The sequence below is a fragment of the Alosa alosa genome, chromosome 1 (genome assembly GCF_017589495.1).
Source record: "Alosa alosa isolate M-15738 ecotype Scorff River chromosome 1, AALO_Geno_1.1, whole genome shotgun sequence".
Classification (NCBI taxonomy): Eukaryota; Metazoa; Chordata; class Actinopteri; order Clupeiformes; family Clupeidae; genus Alosa; species Alosa alosa.
Genome location: NC_063189.1, coordinates 51,062,216 through 51,080,070, shown reverse-complemented (window position 1 = coordinate 51,080,070; position 17,855 = coordinate 51,062,216). Strand labels below are relative to the sequence as shown.

The following is a 17,855-nucleotide window of genomic DNA, read 5'->3' as shown; positions in this document are numbered from 1 at the left end:
TTTATTTTATTTTCCTACAATTTATTGGATTAGTAAGAGAAACAGGACGACACTGAATTTTATGTTTACGGCAAATGGGACATGATACACATTAAATTCAGGGCACATGCTGGATAGGCAGAAGGTGCAGCTAGGAGATGGTCCAGGAGCGATAAACACACTCTTGTGGAAATATTTCCACAGCAATGAATTGATTGATTGATTCATTCATTCAGACTGCAATGCTATACAGTAACTTAAGGATGATTCTAGTTACAGTTTATTAACAACATTTATATTTTTCATTAACATCTGGTCTCATACTGTCTCTTTAATCAAGGAAATAAATCTGGTAGCCTACTACTGCTTTCTGGATTATTCAACAGGTTGCTGATATTTGGAAGCAACATGTTGACTGGCTGGACGTGTTTATCCTTGATTTATACTTGATTATCGAGTCTGAGCCAATGAACACTGAAATACAAAAAACACTGACTTTTTTGGTGCAAATACTGAATAGACAACCAGAAGAGCAATAGAGCTCAACAGCCCCTCCTCCTCCAAGAGCACTTAGTTTCCGGAAGTAAGTTTCCCATTAATTCCTCTAATCGACGTCTGGAAATATCCATATACAATGGGTACTGGTTAAAAATTAATTTTTTTTTTAATTTCCCTGGCGTTATTCCGCAGCTCGCGTGAATGTAAGTACAGTGGGCAGTGCCGAATTGGCCAGCTTCACTTTCATGCGGGTGGGACTTAATTAATATTTTTTTTTTTTTTTTTTTCCAGTGAGGCGCTGCAACAACCCAAACAACGGTAGATGGCTCAAGTGAGCAGGGTGTCTCGTAAAAGAAATGGAGCCTGGAAAACCCTACACAGACTTCACTACAGACTTTAGCAGACTGGTTTAGAAATAATGTAATAGCCAGAAATATGCCTGCCCTGCCCTAAAGAAATATTTGGTTAACTGCGGAGTGAATCCGTTTGCAGCCGTAGAGAGCCTTGGGACAAATTAAACATTCTGGTTTTCTCCGAGTGCAGCGATGATAGACAGACATCATTTGGACAAAATATAGAGTATTAACCTCCGTTGCTCAGCCAAATGCCTTCCTGTTACGTCCTGTTATCACGGAGTTAGGCCTACAGGCGATAAACATTTTGATGGTCACAAGTTTACTTCATTAGGGACTGTTCGTTATTTATTTAAGGGGCTACGGAGGAGTTTTGGGAGCATTAGTCCAAAAGGCGTGACCCTCCTGGCCAGCAATACATTTTCTATGACCCTCCAAAGTGATTAAGAAAAATCACTGTCAACTTTTTTCCGGGTTTATCTACTGTATTTTAACGTTTTCACATATTTGGCCATAAGCCGTTTATCATAGGCTATCACGAAACCAAACTACAAAGGCGAACACTTTAACAGGGGAATTAATTGGGCATGAATCATGCTGAGCGCTATTTCGCTACCTTAGAATAATAAGGTTCTATCTGCGTTTTGAGTAGGTACAACCGGGACGATTGAAACGGGGACGAATGAAACATTCCGGTTTTCTCCGAGTGCAACGATGATAGACAGTCATCATTTGGACAAAACATGGAGCATATTAACCTCCGTTGCTCAGCCAAATGCATTCCTGTTACGTCCTGGTATCACGGAGTTACGAGCGATAAACGATTTTTGATGGTCACAAGTTTACTTCATTAGGGGTTTATTTTTTTGGATTATTAAAAGTGTTTTTTTTCATTTAAAGGTTTGACTTCGTGCTTATTCAGTAGAGCATTTAGTGCTCTCCCCAATCCCAGACGTTCACATTGCATGTTTGTTTGTAATGGATGCAACCGCGAGATAGGCTATGCGTTTGACAATAAGTTGTTAACAGAACCAAGACATATAGCCCAGCAGCAATCTAGGGACTGCTCGTTATTTATTGAAGGGGCCACCGGAGGAATTTTGAGTGCTTCAGTTGGAAGTTGCATGACCCTCTCTTGCCTGCTAGAAATTGTTCAATGACCCTCCGACAGAATTGTTAAAAAAGACATGACCCTCCCCTGCCAATTGTCTTCCGCCCGCGCCACAACCACACACTTTGTGATAACATTCTTAAATCAATCTTTCCCGTGAGCTTGCATGCTACCAGTCCTTCCTTTTCAAATGTGTTGCGCCTGTTTGCACAATTTCACAAATAATCATATGTGATCAATAGTATGACAAATAATCCCTGTGCACGGGGACGAAACAATGCATGCCAACTTTTTCCGTGTTTATCACGTATTTTTAACTTTCCCCGCTGTCTTGCCGTTTTAATGTTTTCCGTAGAATATCCTATATTTTAATACTCTCATAACAGCCCTGCCATCGGGCCTGTCTCTGTGTTGCCCTGTTGCTCACCCTTGCCCTTCCAACGAAACAGATGTCTTCAAATCATCGTTTTCCTTGCTTGAAGGCGAACTTAGAGTGATGTTAACCTATTTAAGTTTAACGGCGCGATTGCCATGAAACACGATTCATTGGCGCTTGCATGTTGACCTTATGTCTACGTGCGCACCTGAGGCTACTCAGCTGCAAGAGAAATAATTTCACCTCTTTGTATGTTCACTGCAAGTTGGCCTACCATAACTTACCAACTCTGCACTGTAGACTGGCTATTTATATTTTTCTGTGAAATAAGCAAATGTATTTGTTCAACTTTATGAAGCAGAATTACGCATAGGGTAATTTGAACATAATACATTTGACAAAGGACAGATGAATGTTGCTAGTGACAAAATATTAACTTTCAGTGTTTTACGATGTGGGGGGGGGGGGCGTCCCAAGCAGCTTTCAGCCATAAGGCTACTTTGAGAACATTTCAATTCACCCGACACTAATATTCAAAATGTTGAAAACTATTTCGGCATAGCCTATAAAGCAGTTTAATTAAATGGAATGTTAGTTGTAAACAAACAAGCTACTTGGTGAGGCTTGGCCTCACAGATCTTCGTGCCTTAGATGGCAGGAAAAATCTTCACGATAGGCCTATTAACTAACCACCCGATTCCGTTGGCTGGGGGAAGGGGCCATCAGACAATTGTGCCCAGTTAATCCGGCCCTTCCCCAAAAAATCACCTTCCCACCTCTGACAGCTTAAAAAGAAGTCAAAGAGGACTCCTTACTCACAGACCTATTCACAAACCTGCGGTTTTGAAATCCTATGCAGCTACAGGAGCTTCCAATCGCGAGGAAGCAATTTTGCATTGTAGGCATAACTAACATGCAATAACGCCGCCAACAACAACCAAAACTAGGCTAATCATTGTCAACATGTAAATTAAATGTAACATTATTGTGAATCAAATTAAAATGTTCTCTTTTTGCAAACGTAGGCATAGTAACAGAATAATTTAATAATGTTACAAGATACTACATCAATCCATTATGTTTCATTGGGCTACTAGGCTATTTGTTTTGGCTTGATTCATTTTAGGCTAGGCCTTTTTATTCAGGGGCCATATTCACAAATAATTTTAAGGCTAAAGTAGCTCTAACTGGCGAATTTAGGAGCAACTCCTAAAAATAATGGGCGTGTCACTCCCTAACTTTAGGACTCTAATTTTTTCACAAAAAGTAATTCACGAAGCATTTTAGACCTAAAAGTAGCACCCTAAGTCTGGCACAGCTTAAGTCGAGAGGACTCCTAACTCACTAAGACCTATTCATAAACAGCTTTTTTTGGCATTGGCATTTTCGTTTTACGTTTCGCGTTTTGAAATAGTTTTGAAATAGCCTATGCGTAACAGGAGCTTCCAATTCTTGGGGAACAATTTTGCATTCATAAAAGGGATGCAATAACGCCACCAACAACAACACAAACTACTCATTGTTAACATGGAAATGAAATGTAACGTTTCATTGTGAATCAAATTAAAATGTTCTCCTCTTTGCAAGCGTAGCCTAGGGATATGGTGACAGATTAATTTAATAATGTTGCAAGGTAGGCTACTGCATCAATCCATAGGCCTATGTTTCATTAGGCTACTAAGCTATTTGTTTTGCCTTACTCTTTATTCATTTAGGCTAGGCCTTTTTTATTCAGTTATTAATCATCTTCCGTCCTTCACACTACTTGTGTAGTGCCGCATTCTCCGACCTGTCACCTGTCAGTCATCATCGGAAGAGGTGTTTGGAATTCCCAGCGTTACAATCGTCAGCCAATCAAGGTGGTCACTTCAGTCAAGCTCGTGCATGAGTAATGGCGTCATCCATAGCCACGAAGACTCACTCCTAGTTTAGGAGTTGTCTGAAAGGCTTTGTGAATAACTTTTAAGAGAAGCGATTTAGGAGTAGCCTACTCCTAGTAGTAAGATAAAAGCCTTTGTGAATAGCCCTCCACGCCCCAGTTATTCATCATCTTCCGTCCTTGTGTAAGCGCCGCGCATTCTGAGACCTGTCACTCATCATCGTAAGGGGAGGTGTTTGGAATCATGCCAGCGTTACAATCATCAGCCAATCAGCCAATCAAGGTGGTCACGCTTGCCCATTTACCCAAATTAATGGTCGAATATTACTGTTGATCATTGTTATTTAAGAAAATGCAGTGTCGTAGGGTACCAAAAACATCTTGCTTTCAAAAAAAAAACATCATACGCTTTACATTCTGGCGGGTCTGTTATTTACTGTAGGCTGCAAAACCACATGCCTTTATTTTGGGCAAGCCTGCATTCATTCATTCATTCAACCTTTATTTATTCTCGGAGGGTCATTGAGGGAAGCCCTCATTTTCAATGAAGCCGAAATTACAGAAGCCGAAGCAAAGCTCCACAAACAAGACAACATTCGAGGCCTTCTGTTGAAGAATTTTATATAAAGCCTGCACTGACAGTAATCCTCCTGCCCTGATAGGCCTACCACAGCTGTGGATAGTGTGGAATGTTCAAGTAATAACACAATCCAATGTGTGTCTCAATTGTCCCCAGCTGACCACCTCACACATTTCTCTAGATTTTGCAACGAACTTACATGACACAATGCCATAAAATATGCCAGTTTTAGGACACAGAATAATGTTTGTAATGATACCAGGTAGGCCAGGTATTGTCGAAGGTGCATGGTGAAGTGAAATTCTTACTTTGGAAAACAAACATTTGCGATATCATCATGCGATCATCAGAATATTGCAATAGATTCTGTGTTCTGGACTGCAGGTAACTTGTTAAGCCAGTGGTTATCAAACTTTTATTTCATTCCCCCACTTTGATCAAGGGGCATGACTGATGATAGTGGAATAGCGTGTTATCGAGGCTTTTTGCAAGTCAGCATCTTCGACGGTAGTATATTAAAAAATTAAAAAAAGTTTTCGATGTCCCAAGCGGAGAGCCATACTGTATTGTTTTTTAACGATCTCTATGCTACTCACAAAATTGTAGGCATGGGGACATGATGAAGTAGGTTATCCAACTGTCGTGTGTTAAATTATTGTGATTACGAGCCAGTGGTTTTCAAACATTATGTGTGACATCTAACTAAATGCAGGCTCATATCGTCCTCGCGATTCGCTAAAAATGAGGACCAGTGTTTTGTCAAATTGCAAATAGCTATTAGTTTTAACTATTTATTTTTTTTTTATGATAGTATAAAAGTGCTTTGTATTTATACTATCTTAATATTGGAATATGGGGAGGGAAGTGGCGCGCGTCTGCAGTCAGGCAAATATGAATGTAATTCTCTTTGGCATAAAGCAGATGTAATTGTTTATCGTACAGAAAAATAAAAATGACATGTCAAGCAGTCAATTGACTACATTGCAGTCAAGAAGTAGGGCAAATTAATTCTGAAACCAAAACGTGGGTCATAGTTGTCTAAGCCTCTATTGCGTAGCCTGTTAAAAACGTCGCCAGATAGTATTAAATCGGCAACAACATTGTTTTCTGCAGAAGCCTACCCAAGGCTACAGATTAATTCTGAACAGTTATTTCTCTACTGGCTCAATTATCACACCACTGTTTTGATTTATGTAGTTCGTTAACCCCAACACTGACAATAATGTAGACAGCAAATTTCGATTTCGATTTTCGTGTAGTCAAGCCTTAAGCCATACCCAAGTAGCCTAAATCGAGGTAATGTTTAATTATGCATGATTTATTTTGTTATTGAATTCGTAGGCTGGGATTACTCTCGGCAACAATTATGTAAGGGACGGCAGGCAGAGCGATGTACAGTGGCAGAGCGACGCACAGTGGCTGAAAGTGGTACTAAAGCTTCTCGCAGCTTCACGCCGCGTAATGCGCGAATGAAGTGGTCATTTGAAAGCGATGCCCACTGTACAACTGCAGCCGCTTGGGGGCAGCATAAGTCCGCTGTGGCGTTCCGCGGTCGAACCGGACGGAGCATTCGACAGCAAGGGCTGTGATTGGCCGAGTTTTCATTGTGTTTTTTGTCTGTGTTTTTTGCAGCCCCTTTAACATCCTAGTCCACTGTAGCCTATAAGCTTATAAGCCACTAAGTACCCTACTGTATGTCAAACATAGTTTTTTATTCAGTGGCAGGATTTCTTGATTGTACAGTGCCTCTGTCTCTCAGTAATGTTTTAAAATGAGAGCTTCGTCAGCTGGCAGTAGGCTACTTTGACGGCAGTCATGAGCTAGTGCAGCTAGTGTTGTCTGACAGTCGAGTGGGTTAATGCACGTGTCTCCAGAGCAGGCCAGGGGCCTCATGTACAAAGACTTGCATGGATTTCATACCAAAACATTGCGTACGTGCAAACCTGAAAAGAATCATACGCACAAAAAAATCCTGATGTATGAAACTGTGCGTACGCAGCATTCCACGCAGCCTTTCTTTGTACATCCCGATTAACGTGAAATTAAGTAGAGATTACATTACATTACATTACATTACATTACATTTGGCTGACGCTTTTTAACCAAAGCGACTAACAACATGGTAAACAGTAAGTTTTAGAACAATTCTCACAATTTTAGGACAGTTTCAAAAAAACATTAGAGTACAGTAAGAATAAGTGCGTCGGTGAGTGCTGTTTTTAGCAGTTACTTGTCAGTTTAAAACGGCTGGTGAGTGCTAGGATCAGTAAGACTTGTTGTAAGTGTTGCTATGAGAGTAGATGTTCTCTAAAGAGCTGGGTCTTCAGGAGTTTTTTGAAAGTGGAAAAGGATGTCCCTGCCCTTGTAGGAACTGGCAGTGTGTTCCACCAACGAGGAACAACAGATGAAAAGTTTGGATTGGCTTGAGCGTACCGGTGGTAGAGCTAGGCGTCGTTCGTCAGAGGGGCTTGGAGCGGTCTGGAGGTAGTGTAAAGTCTGTATGAGGGCATTCAAGTAGGTGGGAGCAGAACCGGAGACTACTTTGTAGGCAAGCGTTAGAGACTTGAATTTGATGCGCGGGCGCCATAGGTAGCCAGTGTAGCTGGATGAGCAGCGGGTAATATGTGCCCTTCTGGGTTGGTTGTAGACCAGGGGCCCGCGCGTTCTGGATCATCTGAAGTGGTTTCACTGCGCAGGCTGGGAGACCTGTCAGGGAGGCATTGCAGTAGTCGAGTCATTGAGATGACTATTGCCTGAACCAGAAGTTGGGTAGCATCTTGAGTCAAGTAAGTCCTGATTTTCCGTATGTTGTAGAGTGCGAAACGGCATGACCGGGCGACTGAGGCAACATGATCTGAGAAGTTTAGTTGGTTGTCGAGAACAACTCCTAGATTTCTTGCAGTCCTGGTGGGTGAAACAGACAGGGGAGTCAAATTTGATGTTGATGTCGTGGTGTATGGTAGGTTTAGCTGGGATGACCAGCAGTTCAGTCTTTGAGAGGTTCAGCTGGAGGTGGTGTGCCTTCATCCATGTAGCTATGTCTGAAAGGCAATCTGAGATCCGTGCTGAAACCAGGGGGTCGTCAGGTGGAAAGGACAGATAGAGCTGTGTGTCGTCTGCATAGCAGTGGTATGAGAAGCCGTGCGAACGGATAATCTGTCCCAAGGAGGTGGTGTAGATAGCAAAGAGGAGGTGGCCCAGCACTGAGCCCTGGGGACCCCTGTGGTGAGATGGTGAGGTGCGGATAGCTGACCAAGCCATGATACGTTAAACGAAGGTCCTGTGAGGTAGGATTCAAACCAGGAGAGAGCAGAACCGGAGATTCGATGTCAGCGAAAGTATAGAGAGAAGGATACGGTGATTAACGTGTCAAAGGCAGCCGATAAGTCAAGCAGAATGAGTACTGATGACCGGCGGTTGCCCTGGCTTCTTTTAAGGCTTCTGTTACAGACAGCAGAGCCGTTTCGCAGAGTGGCCGCTTTTGAACCCAGACTGATTTGGATCCAGAAGGTTGTTCTGTGAAAGGAAGTCAGAGACCTGTTTGGAGACTGCTCGTTCAATGCCTTTGGATAGGAAAGGCAGTAGTGAGACAGGGCGGTAGTTCTCGACTTGAGCAGGGTTGAGAGAAGCTTTCTTAAGTAACGGTGTTACCCGGGCCACTTTGAACGCTGTTGGAAATGTGCCGGAGGTTAGCGAGGCATTGATCACATGTGTGATAGCTGGAGCGATGGTCGGGCTGATGGACTGAAGTAGGCTCGTAGGTATAGGGTCCAGCGAGCATGTGGTAGGACGGCTGCATGTCAGGAGTCTGGACACTTCACTCTCGGAGAGAGGCGTGAATGCTGAAAAAGATGTTCCAGCAGTCCCTAGAGGTTGTAGGAGTGCGGTATCTGAGTCAGATGCTTTGAGTGGGCATGTAGAGAATTGACTGCTGATTGCTGCCACTTTGTTTGTAAAAAATGAGGCGAGGGTATCTGCAGTAAGGCTGGATGGAGGAGGAGGCAGCTGAGGGTTGAGTAGCGATTTGAAGGTTGAGAAAAGTTTTCGAGTGTCTGTAGCGCTGTTGATTTTGTCATGGTAGAAAGCAGTCTTAGCAGCAGTGATGCTGGCTGAGAAGGAGGTCAGGAGTGTCTGGTAGTTTTGAGGTCGTCAGCTAGTTTGGATTTGTGCATTTCCTCTCCTCAGCGGCTCTGAGTTTGGTGGCGATCGGAGGGTATCATTTAGCCATGGATGAGAATGTTTGGATCGAGCTGGCCTTGTGGTAAGAGGGCACAGCTCGTCTAGACACGAGGTCAGTGTGGAGCAGAGCGAGTCAGTGGCTTCATTAACCTCCAGAGAGGAGAAGGTGTTGAGTGGAGGTAGACCGGAGGCAACCACAGAGGAGAAGTGCGTTGGAGACAGGTTCCGGATGTTGCGGCGGAACGTGACCATCGGCTGAGGAGCCGGAGGCTTTTCTGACAGGCTGACGTTGAACTGGATGAAGAAGTGGTCAGAAAGATGGAGAGGCGTCACCATGTGGGTGTCTGTGCTGCAGTTCCGAGTGAAGATCAAGTCAAGTCAAGGGATGGAGGATAGCAGAGTGTCAAGTTCGTCAATAAAGTCGCCTAGTTGGCCTGGAGGGCGGTAGATGACCAGCACGTAGAGTTTTGCTGGGGCGATCACTGTGATGGCATGGAATTCGAATGAGACATATTTGTTTGAAGGCAGTAGCGGGTGAATTTCCATTTGTTGGAGATCAGCAGGCCCGTCACCCTCCCCTCGTCCAGATAGGCGAGGGGTGTGGGATAGTGTAAGGTTAGTGGAGAGTGCAGCCGGGTGGCAGTGTTCTCTGGTTTGATCCAAGTCTCAGTGAGAGCAAGGAGTTCCAATGAAAGGTGGTTGGCATAGCCAGCTATGAAGTCGGTTTTGTTGACTGCGGATTGACAGTTTCACAAGCCCATGGAGAAGGAGGTTTCTGTCGGTGAGGACCGTTGAAGTTCCTGGAGGTGAAGGGGATTTCTGCCCCTTTGACATTTCTGCCCCTTTTGGCATGATGCCGTTTTCTGCAATGGCCGGTGATAACAGATATGGTGGAGCGGCACATTTTGCCTTTTGTCGGTGCCTGTGCTCGGTGAACTTGCACAGGTCAACTTGTTTGTCTTGACCGTGTCCGTCTTAAACGCTGGGCTGGCTGAAACGAGGGCTGCCGCTTATGCTGCCGCTTCAGCAGCAGCCACTATTTTTCTTCTGCTAGGAATTGCATGCAGCTGTCCTCCTGTCTCACTAATGATGCATCAGCGTGGGACCGCCCTCTGACGTTAAGACAGCTTAGATTGTTCAAAGGGTGTTAATTACTGTCAACTGAAAGTCCGCTCGCTCACAAAACTCACAGTTTCAAGTAGCCTCCTCCCTCAGCTGTTCCCAACCAGAGAAAGTCCGGCTCGGCTCACACCGACCAATTTGGCCAGTAGTAGCCTATGTGTTCTTGCTCAGCTGTCCCAACTCACTGCAGTTGTTGTCTGATTACCTGAGAGATATTATAAGGAGCTAGTCACGCCTGAGCCCTCTGAGCTTAGATTGTTCAAAGGGTGTTAATTACTGTCAACTGAAAGTCCGCTCACACCGACCGAAACTCACAGTTTCAAGTAGCCTCCTCCCTCAGCTGTTCCCAAACGCCCAGAGTCCAATTCTAACAATTGGAGAGGATTTGGCCAGTAGTAGCCTATGTGTTCTTGCTGTTCTTCCATATCGGTGCAGAGATGCACCGATATGGAATTTTAGGGCCGATAACGATAACCGATATGTATTGGTTTGTTGTGGCCGATACCGATACGATAACCGATAATATTACTCTTGAAAAAAAATGTGAAAAGTGATTTGGGGAAAGCATTTAATAAGCATAATTTTATTGCAGTAATTTTACCTACCACCAAATGATGGACAGAACTCATAATAGTCCTCAATAGTACGGCAGTCAACAACATAACAGTAGCCTAGCCCTACAGTATGTGTGGCTCCTTTAAGTGAAACTGACGTCAGTGAATTGCGAGTGAGTGGCTAGAGGGTTTGAATCATTTTCATTTAGGACTAAACGCTCATAAACGGCTCAGCTTGGAATAAGCTACAGTATAACGACCAAATCAGAGTTTGGGAGGGAAACTTTAGTTTCAACTGCGGGTAACTGAATAAAGCTGCAACTCCTCAGACTGTATCTTATGTCCGTCTACTCTGTTGCGCACAACCTGCTGCAGCAGAAATGAAAGGTGTTAGCCCCGAAGGTTTTAATAACATATTATGAAGACCTGTCTGGAACTGAAGCACGAATGGTTATAGCATATTTCTAGGTAAGGTTAAATGGCGGATCATTCACGAGAGGATTTTGAGATGCACAGATTCCCAAATGAACGCATATCCACAGATTTTGTTAGAGTGGTGAAATACATTCACACCGCTGACATTATATTGAGGAAACAGTATAGCCAACCAAGCTCAAGTATAGCCAACCAAGCTCAGTGTAGCCAGACGGACCTTACATAGGCCTGAATTAGGATTTTAAAAAATATCGGCGCAAATTATCGGCCAGAATTCTGTTATCGGACCGATAAGCCTAATATTTTCATTTTTTCACTTATCGGCTAATAATATATCGGCCGCCGATATATCGTGCATCCCTAAAATTAAGCGCACATGCACGAGCATTAGGCCTACACTTAACCCTCTTTCCTCCCTCAATCACACTCATTTTAATATTCTAACTAGAAGGCCACTCGAGAGCGCAGACCTCCGCGAAGACAAAATGGCCTATCCCGCAATATTAATGAAAACTCATTTGTGGATCCGTTCATACTCAAACCTGCTCCAAAGTTTAATAATTGAAATCATCAAATTAATTAAAAAAAAAAAATATCTCCAGCGAATGCGAGGTAGAAGTGTTTATCCGACGAAATGGCAAGAATCTTACGTCTTTATGATCTGTAATTAATAACAAACAAAAAAAACAGTACTGGCAGAGCGTAGCAGTGGCTAGCTATAGGGTCAGAGACCGTGGCAGAATTATTGGTCAGTCTGCAAGTAGGTGACAGGGTTCGCATAACTGGGTTTGATGCATTTGAACCATTACAACACAACTGCATTAATTAAAAAAACATTAAATCAATCGTGTCCAAGTAGGCTGCCACGCATGCGCACTCGAGGTGGAATAAACAAAGTTGATCCAGGCCACATCGCCACAACATTACGATTTCTGGATCATATCCCTATATTTGCACACAAGTGTAACAACAATAATGCGAATGCTTACTCGAGGAAAGTCAAAGTATCCTATGCAGTCAATCACACTAAGGGAAATAGCAATGACAAAAAGGGGGCACCTCACCTCACTTTTATTTGTTATTTTTCCAAAATTGCCATAATAAAGAGCATCCTTCGAGCCTTTTGGATAACTGAAACAATATGATCATGGGGGAAAATAGTGCAAGAACGTAGGCTATGCGATTGCTCGAAATGTTCTTTAAAGTACAGAACTAATTCTAGCCCGTTTACAAAGTGGCTAGGCAGAGGCACCAAAGTTTAAGAGCGAACAGGACACTCTTTTAGCTTTTAGTATTTTGTGCTGCTCTGACAGTCCACTTTTATTGACTTAGTCTACTGTTTTTGAGTTTGGAGATGTACCGACTCCACAATTGTTGCACTTCCCAGCCAGTTGGTGTAATAGATTGCCCACTATGAATCAGTGACAATAACTCAAAGACAAACAATCCAAATGGATGACTTATTTAGAAATGTATACTTGGTAGCATTTTAACCTTTTAAGTTATTTAACACCACCACAACCACACTTATGGTGAGTTTCATCACAGTTGAATAATTTTGTATACACCTGAAACTGGTGTGTGCACAACCTCTATCAATGTAAATACATAAATAAAGTAAAATAAAAAATAAAAAATCAGGTCGTCACATTAATACCATCCAATCAGTTAGGCCAATTAGAAGCCAATAATTATTACATTATCAATCATTTCTTATTTAAAATGTGCACAATTGGAAATGTCCTTGTTTGAGGTATCTTGTCAAGTTACCATAGCACTGAAATATTTCACAGCTCAGAGAACATAGACAAATTTAAAGTCTAGAAAAAAACTGTAAAACAGAAAAAAGAAAGGAAAATAGCAAACTCAAGTGTTCCAATATGAGCTTGTGAACTCAAATCTCGTGCCTTTAAGCATAACTAACTTCTCAAAACAGTGTTGCATTCAGACGACGCCTGTTAATCAGTCCAGTAAAGGAAATATACGCTCTACTGGAGCAGAGGGGCTTGACCATGCGAGGGTGCCACAGACAGAGACCAAGATTTTGTGCTTTATAGATAGTTAGATAGATGTCATCACAGTGTTTCACAGAAAGTATTTTACTTTAAAAAATACAAAAATACACAAGACTGAAGTATTTTGATACAAAATATGAAGGCATTTTCATCATCTCAATAAAATACAAATTACAAAATAGTATTTTGTATTTGAAATACGTATTTTAAATACGTGTATTAGAAATACTGCCCATCCCTGCCCATGTTTCACAATATACTGTGCAAATAAAGGCCTAAACTCGCGATCAACTAATGTTGTTGCGCTGCATTGCCTCTAAGTGTCGCCAACTGACGATACACATTGGAAATGTGCGTATGCCAGACACAAAGTTTGTGTCGAGGACCGCACATTCTCACGTTCAACTTGCATCTTTCCATTCCACCCATTATTAGGCCTAGGCCTACTTTTATCATTTTTTGCAATGCGTTGCTCCTGGCAGGACTTGTTTATGAGACGTTTGGTGATTAATTGATAGCTGTTTTTGGGACACGTTAAAATTTCTTTACAATTAACGCATACGGGGAGTAAAACGACTTGTTGCCGTTTTGGGACATTAAGCTATGGTAAGCTTTTTCACGTTAAGGATTTTATTAATTTATTTAAATATTTAGGCTACTTGGATAAACCCTGGATACTTTTATTGCCACACAACAATAGTGGTGGTATTTGTTGTTACATTAGCTTCAGAAAGCACCGCTTCAGAAAGCTGCACTGCTTGTGAAAGAAGGGGGTGGTGGAGGGGGGCTTAACGTGAAAAAGCTTAACGTAGCTTAAAGTCCCAAAACGGCAACAAGTTGTTTTACTCCCCGCAGGTCTTCGTAGCCTGAATGGTAGGCTAGAGGAAGTGGGGGGAGGGAAAGATGGGATGACCAGAGCCGTGGAGCTGGGCTATGGACGGACTAAGCCTATGTGCAGAGTTCCTGACACAAGAAAAAGTGCATGGTCCACCATGAAAGCCTTATCCCTCACCCGCGCATCCGAAATGGAAAACAGGCTATACCATTATGTCATTTAAGACTTAGTTTTCTGTCTTTGACTTTGCCTATTTTATGGAAACGATTGGGAAGAACAGTTGTGCTATTCAGAAAGCATATCTTCTATCGTCTTTCCAGGTGCACACAGCTCGTTACCATATAGCCTATCGACTGTCTAAACAGATTTTCTGTTGTTCCTTTAAGTGGCCTATAACAGAACAGGCAAGTACGTTCTTTTTCGTGCAAAAGGCACATTAGGAGAACGTTGCAAAAATTCAATTAAAAAAATGTCAAGTCAATGTAAAATTGAAGCAGGAGCAGGGAGAGTGTGTACCTCCAAAATGACTCTATTGCAGAGATCAGTTCGTCTCTGCTCTCTGCAGATTACATTATTTATTTCTGATTAATTGCGTCTTTCGATATCTTTTGCAACACCTGCTTGTTAGGCCAGTGTTTCTTAAACTTTTTGTCTGGCGACCCCACAAAAAAGTATGGCGAGGTCTGGCGACCCCACTTTCCCCAAACCCATTCTAAGTCCTTACTCAAATACCCCCCTCAAACGTTAACAACTAAATCAAGCAAAAACTAGAAAAGCTAGAAAAACATTTGTTTTATTTACTCCATATGAACAAGAACCGAGAAAACCAAACAATCACGATTAAACAAGTGTAGGCTGCCGCCATATCAGATCAGAGCGCTATAAGCGTGAAGGCCAAGCACACACAAGCACGCACACACACACATACATGCAGCATTAGGCCTACAACGTTACATTAATTATATTTATGGCGATTTTTTTTTTATTTCCCTTTTCTGGTTTACTATCTTTAACAATTTCAATGGGAAGGGTGGGCATGCTTCCGTGAACATAGCAAGTTAATTCTAGGAGGAATGCTGCACGGCGACACAGAGATTTTCCTCCACGGTGCTGAGCCGACATCTGTATTTTGAGATGTCGTTTCATTTTGACAGGTTTAAGCTCTCATTGGCCAGAACATCACTGCAAATCACACATTGTGAGTGGTCGAGGTTATCTTTAACTTGAGTGAATGCATATTTCAGAAATTCTTTCTGATAAAGCCGACGCGCCGTTTGTTCTTTTTTATTCTTACCGGCCTGTAGACTTGTCCCATGAGGATCACGGAGGAGTAGACACACTGGTAGATGGCACTTCCGAGCTTTTGTTAATTTTTTTAAGCAGCAACCTGTCCATTTTGGTTAGTAGGCTACCTATGTCTTTTGTTTTGTTTTACTTAAAATAGCGAGAACAAGTTGAGTTTGCATAGTGGGAGCAGATAGTTACATTGTTTCTATCAGCGGACCAGTAGCCCATAGACTGAACCAGATCTCGTTGAAAGACGAAAACATTTCTCTCTCTTCTCTTAACTGCGTGTAAATAAGAAAAAGGCAGAAAAGGCCAATATTATTTTCCTTTGTTTCACCTAATAATAATTTCAGACTGAATACAGAAAATAATTGGCGACCCCACGGAAGTTTTTGCCGACCCCATTTGGGGTCGCGACCCCTAGTTTAAGAATCACTGTGTTAGGTTGTAGTGTTGCACAGTGTATCGATACTAAAAAGGTATCACGATGCCTTAACGCAAAAAACGATACGATTTTCGACGTTTTTAGAATCGATACTTTATTAAAATAATAACATTCTGTGTTTGTGTGAACTGCTGCTCATCAGGTACACAGAGGCCCGTTTGTAAAATATGTTTCAAAGTCATTTAAAAGCAGTAGGTTACGCATGGAACTTGGCTTAACACCTCGCAGACATATCGCAACATTTTAAAGAGTTCAAAAAACAACAATGAATATGCTATAGAAAACAGGACTACATGGTTAGTGCCAAGTTCTTCCCTTCTATTTTAGTCTAGCCTAAGTGAAACGAGTATATGGTTCTCTGGGATAAAGCGAACCTTCCTTCATCAATGCATTTTGACGAGACTTAACGAGTTGTAATCATAGGGTGCTAACGTGATGAAAGTGCAATGTTCACGCCAGAATAACATTACCATAACTTGTAAACAATCTATTTCATGTTCGGTCAGTACTACTGGTAATATTTGTCATGACATGTAGACTGCAATTTGTTTAATAATTATTGGCCAGATGTAGGATGTGATACCCGAAATGCACTAATTAAAGCCCACAGCATATAATACCACCAAAGCGTATTGAGTCCTAATAATAATAGTGGCTTATTGTTACGTGGTAGCAAATAATGTTATCAAAGAAATAGACGTAATGTAGGAATGCACACAGATATATTGCAACAGGTAGGCTAATGTTGTAGGCCTATCTGATGAAGACCTGAGTGGTTGGAATGTCGTACTTGTACACTGGGCGCAAAGAAGACTATCCTCACATTTTTACCTAAAAAAATGCTAACCAAAAAGTGCTTTGATATATGTTTCGTTGTCGTTTGAACGTCGGCAAGCAGGCATGTTGCGGTTACAATTTAAAGGGGAACTTGGCAACTATTTCAACTTAATAAACCCGTTTAGAAATCATTTGGATGGTTAAATGACCTGTTCCGGTGAAAATGGTGACTTTCCCCGCTGCGCCTTTTTTGCCTTTTTTATTCATGCCCTTTACAACTATGCTTATCCACCCTGGCAAACTTCGACCACTGCATGATGATACTGCTTTTATTACACAACGGAGAAATAGGCGATTGGGCTCGTCCTTGGGCAACAGGACACAATATCCCTCCAACTCTAGCCTCGCCCGCCACTTGTTGCCTTCTCTCACTAGCTCAAAAATGCTGTCATGTAGGCTAGGCCTACTTTCTAAATATTCAACAATCGGAAGCAGCTGCAATTGTAACAGGACATTTTGAAAGAGACCTTTATGGAAGCGCTGCTGCCCAGCTCGCGCACCCTCCCTCACAATGTTTAATGGTGACACGCACACAAATTGCAAAACATTGAACTGCTTTGAGTGAAGTGCGCTTGCGTTCCTTCTGTAATTAATTATACTAGATGCTCTTCTTCACACTGAAAACAGTGGCAGTCCTTGTTTGTAGCCTATAGCCTAAAATATTTTTTTGGAATCAATTCGTGGTGTGATTGACATCAGACTAGTCATTAGCTAGTTAGTTGTGCACTGTTTCCCACTCAGTAGTAAGGTAACAAACAGCCTACTCCGATGAATTCTATTTTTTGGCCAATATTCTTGTCGCCCTCGCCCTCGTGCATGCGCACGCTCTAAGCAGCCTACGTTTCAAATTATTGTAGCCTAACGTTCAAGTTAGATCTGCTGCCTGAAGGAGAGTGAGGAATCCCGTGTCCTGCTTTTATATTTGATAAATAGGTCCATCTCATCTCACAGTTCCAATGCATGATCTGAATAATGGTTTCATATTTGTTAGTCAACTTTGCAAAATACATTCGGGGCTACACTAAATACATCCGGGGCTGAAGCCCCGGCAAAATCGGCTGGAGACGCCCTTGATGAGATATATAAACTCACGCTATTGTATTATCATGTATTATCATATGTTTGATAATGGCCCAACTGTCTCTGATTGTTCTACTGACTTGGAAACTGGATGCGTCATGGAAGCAGTAAGTCAAGTCGCATCAAAAATACTAGGGGTAGAACTCCCAAGAGCCACCTGGTGGTTGTTTGGGTCAACTGCAATTTGTGCCATTTCTGCCGAGAAAATGGTTGCGTGACTCATGCAGGAAACCGTCCAAACTTAACTGATACCCACTGTATAAAGAGTTTTAGACCATGTCTTAGGCTAA

The 17,855-nt window shown here is 42.3% G+C and overlaps 1 protein-coding gene across 2 annotated transcripts in view; it reads left to right on the top strand.

Annotated features, from left to right (window-relative positions):
- ca8 (carbonic anhydrase VIII) overlaps window positions 1-17,855 on the top strand; it is a 102,242-nt gene that overhangs the window by 27,045 nt on the left and 57,342 nt on the right. The gene's annotated exons all lie outside the window — the stretch shown is intronic.